We start from the raw sequence: 13,565 nt of genomic DNA on the forward strand, positions 1-13,565 counted from the left end.
AAAGGAGTTCACCTGACCAGGTATCACAGTCACACATTACACTTCACACTCCGGCCACCAGGGGGAGCAAAGGGTTCTATGTATTAGGCCACTCCTCACACTCTGGTAAAACTGGGGGTTGGATAGGAAGTTAGGCAGAAGCTGACTGGGTTTTGCCCAGGTAACATCTAGTGAGAGGAGAGCGTTACTTGGGAAGATCAAGGGGGGTCCCTGTCAGGGGTGGGATCCTGAAAGAGGCCTAGCAAAAGGACAGATCATTACGGAGCCGCGCCTGCACTTCATTGCGGCGGCATCTTAAGAAAGGACACGAAGCGAAGTATATTGTGGAGAAGTGAGAAACGAGATCACAGCGCAAAGGCGATAGAACCAGTAGGAGTCGTGCCCCGAGATCGGCAACATCCTACTGAGGCGCGTAGCCGGAACGCCGAGGAAGTATTGGGCTCTACGCATTACTTCAAACCAACGGCAGGGCAGTTAATTCTAGGTTGGCTGCCTCACCTTAATCACCTAATGAAGACAACGGAGGCAATTGTGGGAGAGGGGCGTCTCTAGGGTCCCTATAAAATAACTCCAGGCCTACCCCGTCATACGGGTGCGTTCTATCCATATCATCTGGGGGACGGAGAGAAAGAACAGAAAACATACACGACAGTTGTGAGGACTATCCCGTGGTGCTCAGCAGGGAAGTACTACAACACCCAGGCGCTAGTAGGTAGGCACTGATTTCCACCTGCAAAGGGAACTCTGGATGTGCCTTCGGACCGGCCGGTCTCAGCCAGCCCTGTTAGCAGTGCTCTGGATTGCGGATGCCGAAGCCTTCAGTAAAGACTAAAGAGGTAAAGAGACTGCAACCCTGTGTCCTCGTTATTTACTGCGACCTACACCACCACCTACACCTTTTATTGGGTGCCCCTTAGCAGGACCACGGACCGGGTCGGGCCACCGTGACATCCTCAGAACCGATAGACCCGGTATCGAGTACCCCGCTGTCCTGCATTTGGGGGCCGCTCCAACTTGGCGTCACGAACAGGATCTACTTAAGCCTGAAGAATCAGGTCATGTGTGCCTTGGAACTGTGACTGAATTGTGCTTGAACCGTGATTTATTGCAAAGACTGTGTGTTGCTATTTGCTGCCAAAAAAATTCCCGCCAACACCGCCGCCATTACAGCGCAACGCGGAGCGCAGGACAAGAAGAAGGGCATGGATTTGTGGGCGTGGACAAACTGAAGAGCGCGAAGAACAATGGCCGCCCAGTCTAAATATTTCTGCGTCCTGAGGACGTGTCCGTCAGCAGCCGAGATCCGCCTCCTAATTCTCTATGGAGGGTGGAGACCATGGCGACAGGGCCGCCCCCGAAAGAGAACGCGGGAAGACGACCCAGAAGAGGGGACAGACATGGCGACTTCCAGGCAGCCACGTGGGGACACTCCGGCCCGGCGCAGGGCCTCATCCCCAGAAGCGAACCCGGATCCACCATTGCTGAGGGGATTGACCTTTGCAGAGTTGCCCATGGGGAGACCCAGCAGCCAGTCGCCAGATGACTGGGTGCCCGCGGCCAAAGCCCGGCAGCTGGCGCACTGTCGAGAAGCCCACTCATGTGAGTGCCCGGCTTGGCCACCCTGCGGAGATCCGCCTGTCTCCCACGTTCCCCTCTTCACCCGCCCCGACCGCGGAGGACCCACGGACCCCACCACCAGGTCGTGAGCCGCGGGAGCGGGACCTGAAGATCCTGTCCTGGATGGAGCACCGGCGGTGCCTGGTGGCGGCGTGGAGGAAAGAGCCCCGACCCGTGGCCACGATTAATCTGCAGGACGATGTGGACGATTCCCCGCCGCAGTGGGGAGTCGTTGTGGCCTTCAACCCCTGGGAAGGAGAGGGATTGGTGCAGGAGATTGGACTGCCCGTGAGGGTCCGTGTTGACAGAGGTGAGGTGGAACCCTGCTACAGTCAGGAGGATGCTGACCGCGATCTGCGCCCAGGGGACGCCGTGACTTATGATCGGTATCAGAGGGGGACCACCTGGTGGGCCCGGAATGTTCAGCGGTGCGTTGCTCTCCTAGCAGCGCCGGAAGCCCAGGAGATCGGGCCTGCAACGGAAACGACCGCTGCCCCAGATCAAGCTGAGCAGAACCCGGACTCCACCCTTTTCCGGCCAGGGAGGATGGTGTGCAGGGTAAGACCTTTGCTGTTACCCAGGTAAACCTTGATGCTGTGAAACTGTAAATAGTTCTTTAAAACTGTTTTCCTGTTTTTTGCTGCTAAGACCCGACCAGGGTTATTCTAAAAGGGATCCCTTAGTTGACCCGGGATCCCTGAAGTTTTATGTTTGCACAAAGTTCATCACTATTTTAAAAGACTGCCGAATCATGGACGGTGAATAGTGATGAGCGAACACTAAAATGTTCGGGTGCTCGTTGTTCGAGTCGAACATCTCCCGATGTTCGAGTGTTCGTTTCGAATAACGAACCCCATTGTAGTCAATGGGAGACTCGAACATTTTTCAGCGGGACCAAAGCTCTGCACAGGGAAGGTCGCCTAAAAACCTGGGAAGCTCAGAAAATGATGGAAACAACACTGGAATGGACAGGAAACAGCAGGGGCAGCATGCATAGTTGCCTCTGAGGCTGCCCAAATGCACCATTACGCCAAATTATGGCCAACAGCTTTGTGGTGACAGAGTGACCCACTTTGATGAGGTAGCAGGTGAAACACACCGAAATTGAGCCTGACACAGCATGGCAGCTATGGGCACGGCATGCGGAGGCAGCATCAGGCCGGAGAGCGGCACAGTGACGGACCCTTGAGGAGGCGGCAGCAGCATCATTCCTTACACATTGAGGCCACAGAGTGGCACAATTACATAGTTTGGAGGTAGCGAAGACCCAGCATGTGGAGGCGTCAGCACGGAGAGTGGCACCGTGACGGACCCTTGAGGAGGCGGCAGCAGCATCATTCCTTAATCCTTACACATTGAGGCCACAGAGTGGCACAATTACATAGTTTGGAGGTAGCGAAGACCCAGCATGTGGAGGCGTCAGCACGGAGAGTGGCACGGTGACGGACCCTTGAGGAGGCGGCAGCAGCATCATTCCTTTCACATTGAGGCCACAGAGTGGCACATTTACATAGTTTGGAGGTAGCAAAGACCCAGCATGTGGAGGCGTCAGCACGGAGAGTGGCACGGTGACGGACCCTTGAGGAGGCGGCAGCAGCATCATTCCTTACACATTGAGGCCACAGAGTGGCACAATTACATAGTTTGGAGGTAGCGAAGACCCAGCATGTGGAGGCGTCAGCAGCGTCAGCACAGAGAGTGGCACGGTGACATGACAGACTTCAGTTTGAGCTGCTTTAACACGGTGGCGAGTGGAAATCTGTAGAAATCCATGCTTTATTCATCTTGATAAGCGTCAGCCTGTCAGCGCTGTCAGTTGACAGGCGTGTACGCTTATCGGTGATGATGCCACCAGCTGCACTGAAGACCCGCTCTGACAACACGCTAGCGGCAGGGCAAGCCAGCACCTCCAAGGCGTACAGTGCCAGTTCTGGCCACGTGTCCAGCTTTGAAACCCAGTAGTTGTATGGAGCAGAGTGATCATGCAGGACGTTGGTATGGTCACCTAGGTAGTCCTTCACCATCTTTCTGTAAATCTCGCCTCTACTCTGTCTAGACTGTGGATTGGTGGCATACTCTTGCATGGGTGACATAAAACTGGCAAAGGCCTTGGAGATTGATCCTCTGCCAGCGCTTGACAAGCTGCCTGCTCCCCTCCTCTCCCTCGCTTGTTGGCCCTCAGAACCACGTCCTCTGCCGCTAGCGGTGTCAGATGGGAAGGCTATTTTCAGCTTGTGCACCAGGGCCAGTTGGTATTGATGCAGTCTCATACTCCTTTCCTCTATAGGAATTAGAGTGGAAAAGTTGTGCTTGTACCGGGGGTCCAAGAGGGTGAACACCCAGTAATCGCTGGTGGAAAATATTTTTCTCACGCGAGGGTCACGGGAAAGGCAGCCTAACATGAAGTCAGCCATGTGCGCCAGAGTCCCAACACGTAAGAATTCCCCCTCCGCAACAGGCCGACTCTCCATTTCCTCCTCCTCCTCCTCCTCCAACTCCTCCTCCTCAGCCCAAACACGCTGAACTGAGAAGAGGGAATGGGTACCGTCTTCAGTCTCGCCCACAGTCTCCTCCTCTTCATCCTCATCTTCCTCCTCCCCCTCCTCAGTTACACTCTGAGAAACAGACTGGCTGGTGTTCTGGCTCTCAGTCAACTCTTCTTCCCCCATCTCCTGTGACAATCGATGCGCCTCAGACTTCATGCTGAGCAATGATTTTTTCAGCAGACAAAGCAGCGGGATGGTGACGCTGATTATGGTGTCATCCCCGCTGACCATCAGTGTTGACTCGTCAAAGTGGCTTAACACCTTACATATATCAGACATCCACGTCCACTCCTCATTGTAGATTTGAGGAAGCTGACTAACTTGACTACCGGTTCTGGTGGAAGTGGTCATCTGACAGTCTACAATGGCTCTGCGCTGCTGGTAAACCCTGTTTAACATGTGTAGGGTGGAATTCCATCTCGTTGGCACGTCGCACAACAGTCGGTGAGCTGGCAGTTGTAAGCGCCGTTGCACTGCCCTCAGGGTGGCAGCATCAGTGGTGGATTTGCGGAAATGGGCACAGATGCGTCTCACCTTGGTGAGCAAATCTGACAGATTGGGGTAGGTCTTGAGGAACCGCTGAACCACCAGATTGAACACGTGGGCAAGGCATGGAACGTGTGTGAGTCTGCCCAGTTGCAGAGCCGCCACCAGATTACGCCCGTTGTCACACACGACCATGCCTGCTTTCAGGTTCAGCGGCGCCAGCCAAAGATCCGTCTGAGCCGTCATGCCCTGTAACAGCTCCTGGGCAGTGTGCCTCTTGTCACCTAAGCTCAGCAGTTTTAGCACCGCCTGCTGGCGCTTGCCCACTGCGGTCCTGCTGCGACTGCAGCTGCCGACTGAAGGTGGCGTGTCCACGGATGGAAATTTACAAGTGGTGTTTGTGGAGGAGGAGGAGGAGGAGGAGGAGGAGGGGGGAGAAGTATAGTAATCCTGGGAAACAGTCACCGAGGTAGGCCCCGCAATCCTGGGTGTGGGCAACACATGAGCTGACCCCGGTTCAGACTCTGTCCCAGCCTCAACCAAATTAATCCAATGTGCCGTCAGGGAGATATAGTGTCCCTGCCCCCCAGCACTGGTCCACGTGTCCGTGGTTAAGTGGACCTTTTCTGTAACCGCGTTGGTCAGGGCACGGTTGATGTTCTGAGACACGTGCTGGTGTAGTGCTGGGACGGCACATCGAGAAAAATAGTGGCGGCTTGGGACGGAGTAGCGAGGGGCAGCCACCGCCATCAGGTTGCGGAATGCCTCCGTCTCCACCAGCCTGTAGGGCAGCATCTCCAAACTCAGGAGTTTGGAGACGTGGACATTTAAGGCCTGTGCATGTGGGTGGGTGGAGGCATATTTGCGCTTGCGCTCAAATGTTTCATGCAAAGACAGCTGAACACTGCGCTGGGACACATTGGTGGATTGTGGGGGGGATGGTGAAGGTGCAGGGGTGGTTGCATGGCGGGAGTCGCTGGTGCCGGGCTCCTGGGCTGGGGAGTTACTGGCAGAGCCAGCTTGTGACACAGGGGAAGGAGCAGCGGTGCGACCAGAAGGAGGTGAACGGCCTTGATTCCAATGAGTTGGGTGTTTAGCACTCATATGCCTGCGCATGCTGGTAGTGCTTAGGTTGCTAGTGGTGGCTCCCCTACTGAGCTTGGTGTGGCACAGGTTGCACAACACAGTCCGTCGGTCCTCCTCACTTTCTTTAAAGAAGCTCCAGACTTTAGAACACCGAGGCCTCGACCAAACTGGTTCACTTGTTGAACCTCTGTCTGATGAAATTACTCTGGCCCTGCCTCTCCCTCTGGTCGCACGTCTACCTCTTGCAACGTTTTCTGATGTTACACTTGCCTCCCCCTCCGAAGCACTCTCTTGACTAGGCCTAACAACCCAGCTGGGGTCAGTCACCTCATCATCCACCGGCTCCTCCTCCTCCCATTCATCAGCCTGCTCCCCCCTGGGAATTACTGCACTGACAAGCACCTCACTGTCTGACACCCGTGACTCATCCTCAGACACCTCTCCACAGACTATTTGTAAATCCCCACTTTCATCACCCACAGACTGGGAAAGCTCTCTATTTTGGGCATCGGGACAGACCCACTGGTCAGGTTGCTGCTCAGCAGTGCTTTGTGAATCTAGGAAGGGTTGGGAAAACAGTTCCTGGGAGTATGCAGGATTTGAATCACTAATTTCCAAGGAGGGGCCAGGCTGGGCGGGAGGAGGTTGAGCTGAAAGATCCTGAGGTCCACTCCCTTGGCTAGCTTTGGTGGACTGCGTGGAAGACTGGGCGGTGGATAAACTACTGGATGCATTATCCGCTATCCAGTTGATCACCTGTTCGCACTGCTGGGGATCCAATAGGGGTGTGCCACGTGACACTGTAAATTGGGACAGGAAGCTAGAAAAGGGTACTCTGCGGCGTTCCAGTGCTCCATCAGAAGCAGGTACTGTGTCACCCTGCCCAGGACTACGGCCTCTGCCTGCAACCTCACTTTGACGCCCACGACCACGTCCTCGTCCTCGTCCCTTACCCCTGGGGTTCACCATTGTAAAGGTTATGCTAGAAAAGCTAGTTATGAAGGTGAAATACACTCTATTTGTCCAAACAGAGGATATATTGCGTGTTGCAAAAAGGACTATTCGGTAAAGAGCGTATTTTATGCAACCAAACCTTGGTTTACAGCAAACTGATGTGTATCAGTAACAGATATAAAACTGTGTTTTATATTTGTGGTATTTCTTCAGATCAAATACCCCTTCTTTATGTAACTATTAGATATGGCGTGCACAAAACTGTCCACAGGCCTAGTCACTAAATACAGAGCTTATTTTTGGACCACAAAACTTGGGTACCAGTAACAGATATAAAACTGTGTTTATATTTGTGGTATTTCTTCACATCAAATACCCTTTATTTCTTTAACTATTAGATATGGCGTGCACAAATCTGGCAACAGGCCTAGTCACTAAATACAGAGCGTATTTTTGAACCACAAAACTTGGGTACCAGTAACAGATATAAAACTGTGTTTATATTTGTGGTATTTCTTCACATCAAATACCCTTTATTTCTTTAACTATTAGATATGGCGTGCACAAATCTGGCAACAGGCCTAGTCACTAAATACAGAGCGTATTTTTGAACCACAAAACTTGGGTACCAGTAACAGATATAAAACTGTGTTTATATTTGTGGTATTTCTTCACATCAAATACCCTTTATTTCTTTAACTATTAGATATGGCGTGCACAAATCTGGCAACAGGCCTAGTCACTAAATACAGAGCGTATTTTTGAACCACAAAACTTGGGTACCAGTAACAGATATAAAACTGTGTTTATATTTGTGGTATTTCTTCACATCAAATACCCTTTATTTCTTTAACTATTAGATATGGCGTGCACAAATCTGGCAACAGGCCTAGTCACTAAATACAGAGCGTATTTTTGAACCACAAAACTTGGGTACCAGTAACAGATATAAAACTGTGTTTATATTTGTGGTATTTCTTCACATCAAATACCCTTTATTTCTTTAACTATTAGATATGGCGTGCACAAATCTGGCAACAGGCCTAGTCACTAAATACAGAGCGTATTTTTGAACCACAAAACTTGGGTACCAGTAACAGATATAAAACTGTGTTTATATTTGTGGTATTTCTTCACATCAAATACCCTTTATTTCTTTAACTATTAGATATGGCGTGCACAAATCTGGCAACAGGCCTAGTCACTAAATACAGAGCGTATTTTTGAACCACAAAACTTGGGTACCAGTAACAGATATAAAACTGTGTTTATATTTGTGGTATTTCTTCACATCAAATACCCTTTATTTCTTTAACTATTAGATATGGCGTGCACAAATCTGGCAACAGGCCTAGTCACTAAATACAGAGCGTATTTTTGAACCACAAAACTTGGGTACCAGTAACAGATATAAAACTGTGTTTATATTTGTGGTATTTCTTCACATCAAATACCCTTTATTTCTTTAACTATTAGATATGGCGTGCACAAATCTGGCAACAGGCCTAGTCACTAAATACAGAGCGTATTTTTGAACCACAAAACTTGGGTACCAGTAACAGATATAAAACTGTGTTTATATTTGTGGTATTTCTTCACATCAAATACCCTTTATTTCTTTAACTATTAGATATGGCGTGCTATAAAAATGCAATTTTTATCTAATGCGGTTTTTTGGACACACAAAACCTTGGATTAGAATGTAGGGTATTCTATACTATATATATATACTATATATGTGGCAGAATTGCGTATTCTGTACACTGCGCTTATGTGTACGCTAAACAAATATTTTTGGGCCAGGTGTGGTATATCTGTATCACTCAAAAATGCATTTTTATATCTTATGCGGTTTTATTTTTAGGCCGCAAATATTTCCTTTTTTAATTTATTAATTATTGTTATTAATTAATATTATTATTATTAAATGAGGTGACAGCGTGTGCTGTACCACTCTACGGAGTCTGAGGCACTACAAGTCCCAGACAGCAGCACAAATGAGGTTACAGCGTGTGCTGGAGTCTGAGGCACTACAAGTCCCAGACAGCAGCACAAATGAGGTTACAGCGTGTGCTGGAGTCTGAGGCACTATAAGTCCCAGACAGCAGCACAAATGAGGTTACAGACAGCGTGTGCTGGAGGCTAAATGGAGTCTGAGGAACATCCAGCAGCCGATATTCTAATAGTGCGGCGTTCGCCCAAAATGGCGGACGCCGCACTATAAAGCCCAGCCTAATGCACACACGATCCCTGCCTAATGCCTAATGCCTATAAAGATTGACTTGGAGACTGAGATTGAGACTTGGCACTGAGACAGTGAGTGCGCAGCTAAGATGGCGGCCGCTGCACTCCTGGTCCCAGCTGCCACACAGCTAGCCAGCAAATACAAGAGAGGACTAGTAGTAGTAAACGTAGATTAGCCCTGACAAGGGCTGTTGATTTCTGCACCCTGCCTGCCTGATTAATTCTGGTCTTTGTCCCTGCTCTAGTCCCTATCAATTCCCAGTCCCCCCAGCACGTCTGTCCCTATGCTCTTTCACACTGCAAATGGCTGAAAGCGCCGAACATAATGAAAGCAGTCTATTGGCTGGTCAGGTCACCTGATCTGGCCAGCCACTCACTGCTCTCGTCTTGTACATGTCCCTACGTCATGCTAGTAGCTTAGAAGGCTCACCTAACATGATTGGCTCCTTGAAAAACCGCCAAAAATGAGAAAAACAAAAACGAGATTTCACTCGAGTACCGCGAGATGTTCGGCCGAATACCGAACACCTTCGAACGCCCTAATGTCCGATCGAACACCAGGTTCGAGTGAACACATTCGCTCATCACTAACGGTGAATGATTCACAAACTGTTGCTGTAAATAGTTGCACCTTCTTAAAGGTGCCCCCTACTGGTTTTACAAAGGAAAGCGCTTTTTGAAGAGACTGTTCCCGGATACAGCACAGAAGTTCTTGTTAACAGCAGACTTGCAACTTGAGAGGTGCACTAACTCAAATAGACTTGAGATGTCCCTCTTAAAGGGAATGTTCACTGTTGCAATTAGCCGAGATACAATGTTGCTTTAAGAAAGTTGGATAGTAATACTGTTTTACATAGTAGTATGTAGATAGAAAAATAGTGATGAGGAATCGGAATGTTGATAATGATATGTGAATAAAATTGAAGTTAAAGTGATTATCGGAACTAATGATAGACAGCCAAGGAAAGATGCAGTAGGCCTGTGGGGGTAGACCAGAGAGTCCTGCATAGGAGAAAGAGAGCTCAGGAAAATGTTGATTTGCACTTTTAGTCTTGTAGTATGCCTTTAGTGGGTCCCTGCCTTACGCCCTTAAAGGAGAAGTTAAATTATTGTTCGAGAAAAGTTTGCACTTAAGTAGATAGTGGATAGTATACCCGGCTGGGTAATAAAGGTTATTTATAGTCAGTTATTTAATGAGTGTTATTTAAAATCTTCAGCACTATGTAAATATGTTTTTGTTTGTAACGTTCAAGTGTCCTTACCTCCCATAAAGGGAAGCAATGTTAAATTTACTTGTTTATTGCATTTCAAAATTTTGTATGTCTTTTGCTAACATGTATTGTTGTTCTTCTTTCCCAGTCCGGGAGTACTGGATTTAACCGGGGGGGAGGGCAGCGCCCCAGAGTCCTGGTCGTTGCAGTACTGTCGCTCCACCACTAAGGGGCGTGATGGTACGTCTGATTGCACTAAAGGAGTTCACCTGACCAGGTATCACAGTCACACATTACACTTCACACTCTGGCCACCAGGGGGAGCAAAGGGTTCTATGTATTAGGCCACTCCTCACACTCTGGTAAAACTGGGGGTTGGATAGGAAGTTAGGCAGAAGCTGACTGGGTTTTGCCAAGGTAACATCTAGTGAGAGGAGAGCGTTACTTGGGAAGATCCAGGAGGGTCCCTGTCTGGGGTGGGATCCTGACAGAGGCCCAGCAAAAGGACAGATCGTTACGGAGCCGCGCCTGCACTAAATGGCGGCGGCATCTTAAGAAAGGACACGAAGCGAAGTATATTGTGGAGAAGTGAGAAACGAGATCACAGCACAAAGGCGATAGAACCAGTAGGAGTCGTGCCCCAAGATCAGCAACATCCTACTGAGGCGCGTAGCCGGAGGCCGGAACGCCGAGGAAGTATTGGGCTCTACGCATTACTTCAAACCAACGGCAGGGCAGTTAATTCTAGGTTGGATGCCTCACCTTAATCACCTAATGAAGACAACGGAGGCAATTGTGGGAGAGGGGCGTCTCTAGGGTCCCTATAAAATAACTCCAGGCCTACCCCGTCATACGGGTGCGTCCTATCCATATCATCTGGGGGACGGAGAGAAAGAACAGAAAACATACACGACAGTTGTGAGGACTATCCCGTGGTGCTCAGCAGGGAAGTACTACAACACCCAGGCGCTAGTAGGTAGGCACTGATTTCCACCTACAAAGAGAACTCTGGATGTGCCTTCGGACTGGCCGGTCTCAGCCAGCCCTGTTAGCAGTGCTCTGGATTGCGGATGCCGAAGCCTTCAGTAAAGAGGTAAAGAGACTGCAACCGTGTGTCCTCGTTATTTACTGCGACCTACACCACCACCTACACCTTTTATTGGGCGCCCCTTAGCAGGACCACGGACCGGGTCGGGCCACCGTGACATCCTCAGAACCGATAGACCCGGTACCGAGTACCCCGCTGTCCTGCGTTTGGGGGCCGCTCCATAAACAGCAGCAGACAGTAATGGAGCTTTTGCAGGTATGCAGTGAAAGCTACTCACATACAGCCTGCAGGCCTTGCACTAATGTGGATATGTGCACATAGACTCCCCTGCCTACCTAGCGCTGCAATCTCTGGACCCCCGAATTAGCCCTAAAAAAGACTGTTGGTTTCTCAGTAGTTGTGGACTGAAGAGTTGCAGACCTACACTAACTATTAAAAGCACAATTCTGACCCTATCTCAGCAGTCCGGAGCAGAATGCGGCGAGCAGGGTGGCGCCGGGTCTCTTATAGAACTGATGACGCTGTGTGGCCAGCCAATCACTGTAATACCACAACAAAAATAGCTGCGGCATTACAGTGCATGGCTGACAATCCCTGCATTGTCATTGGTGCTCTAAAGATCGCCAGAATTGCAGGGCAGAGACCCAAGCTCCCGATGAATAATCCTGAAAATACTTGGTGCTCGCCCAGTACACCGAGCATAGTGATACTCGGGCGAGTACCGAGTAGTGGCAAGCACGTTCACTCATCACTAGTGTTGAGCATTCCGATACCGCAAATATCGGGTATCGGCCGATACTTGCGGTATCGGAATTCCGATACCGAGTTCCGATATTTTTGTGGTATCGGAAATCGGAATCGGAAGTTCCCAGTGTATGGTTCCCAGGGTCTGAAGGAGAGGAAACTCTCCTTCAGGCCCTGGGATCCATATTCATGTAAAAAATAAAGAATTAAAATAAAAAATATGGATATACTCACCCGTCCGGCGGCCCCTGGACCTTACCGATTGTAACCGGCAGCCTCCGTTCCTAAGAATGAGGAGTTTAGGACCCTCAATGACGTCACGGCTTGTAATTGGTCGCGTGCCGCTCATGTGACCGCTCACGTGACCAATCACAAGCCGCGACGTCATCGAGGGTCCTAAACTCATTCTTAGGAACGGAGGCTGCCGGTTACAATCGGTAAGGTCCAGGGGCCGCCGGACGGGTGAGTATATTCATATTTTTTATTTTAATTCTTTATTTTTTACATGAATATGGATCCCAGGGCCAGAAGGAGAGTTTCCTCTCCTTCAGACCCTGGGAACCATCCAGGATAGCTTCCGATACTTGTGTCCCATTGACTTGTATTGGTATGGGGTATCGGTATCGGCGATATCCGATATTTTTCGGGTATCGGCCGATACTATCCGATACCGATACTTTCAAGTATCGCAAGGTATCGCTCAACACTAGTCATCACTATTGCTTACATCTTCTCCACCGATGTTGTGCGAGTCCCTGCTCGTTCTCCAGTTACTCGCAGCAATGGATGGGGTTTCATCCTCTTCTTGGGGCAGGCACCGCTGACGATGGGATGCCTTCTCCAGGCAGACCTCCTTTTAGGCTGGACGGAATTTCACACCAGATTCCTATGTGCTGTGTGTGTGCTGCAGTACACTCATGGTTTGGCCGCAGGCCTCCATTGTCTATTTGCTTCCGAATCAGCAGCACATAAACCAGATGACACCCACTTCTGCTTAACCAATCCAACTTTACTTAACAGTCTCAGTTCAATAGATGGCATCAAGCAGTATTGGGCACAACCTTCATTTACGTTACTAAGGTTCCTGGTATAGTACATGTTCACATTCTCAGTTCTCTCAGCCTGTTCTATCCCTCCACTCCCAAGAATTTTCTGATAGGCTCTGCAATACTCACAAGATCTGTCATGACCCTCTCACGCATTTCCCCATCCATCTTCCGTGTTATGGAAATGATATCAGCACTTTCCATAGCCACTGACTCAAGACTGAAGCGCCGGACATTCCAGGAACGTCTGCAGGGAGTTCCACAGGATCCCATACTACCCAAACAATAGGTATTTCTCGTGCCTCCTGCCCACTGCCCTTGAACTTCAATTTTCTTCTTACTAAGGCTGTTTTCACACATCAGTTTTTCGCCGTCATACACAATCCCACTACTGAGTACTCGCCCGAGTATCACTGTGCTCGGTGTACTCAGCGAGCACCGAGTATTTCCAGGATTATTCGGTGGGAGCTCGGGTCTCCTCCTTTTAATTTTGGTGCTTTTTAGAGCACCAATCAGCATGCAGGGATTGTCTGCCATGCACTGTAATACCGCAGCCATCTTTGTTGTGGTAATACAGTGATTG

This window comes from Ranitomeya variabilis, chromosome 1 (genome assembly GCF_051348905.1).
Source record: "Ranitomeya variabilis isolate aRanVar5 chromosome 1, aRanVar5.hap1, whole genome shotgun sequence".
Taxonomy (NCBI): domain Eukaryota; kingdom Metazoa; phylum Chordata; class Amphibia; order Anura; family Dendrobatidae; genus Ranitomeya; species Ranitomeya variabilis.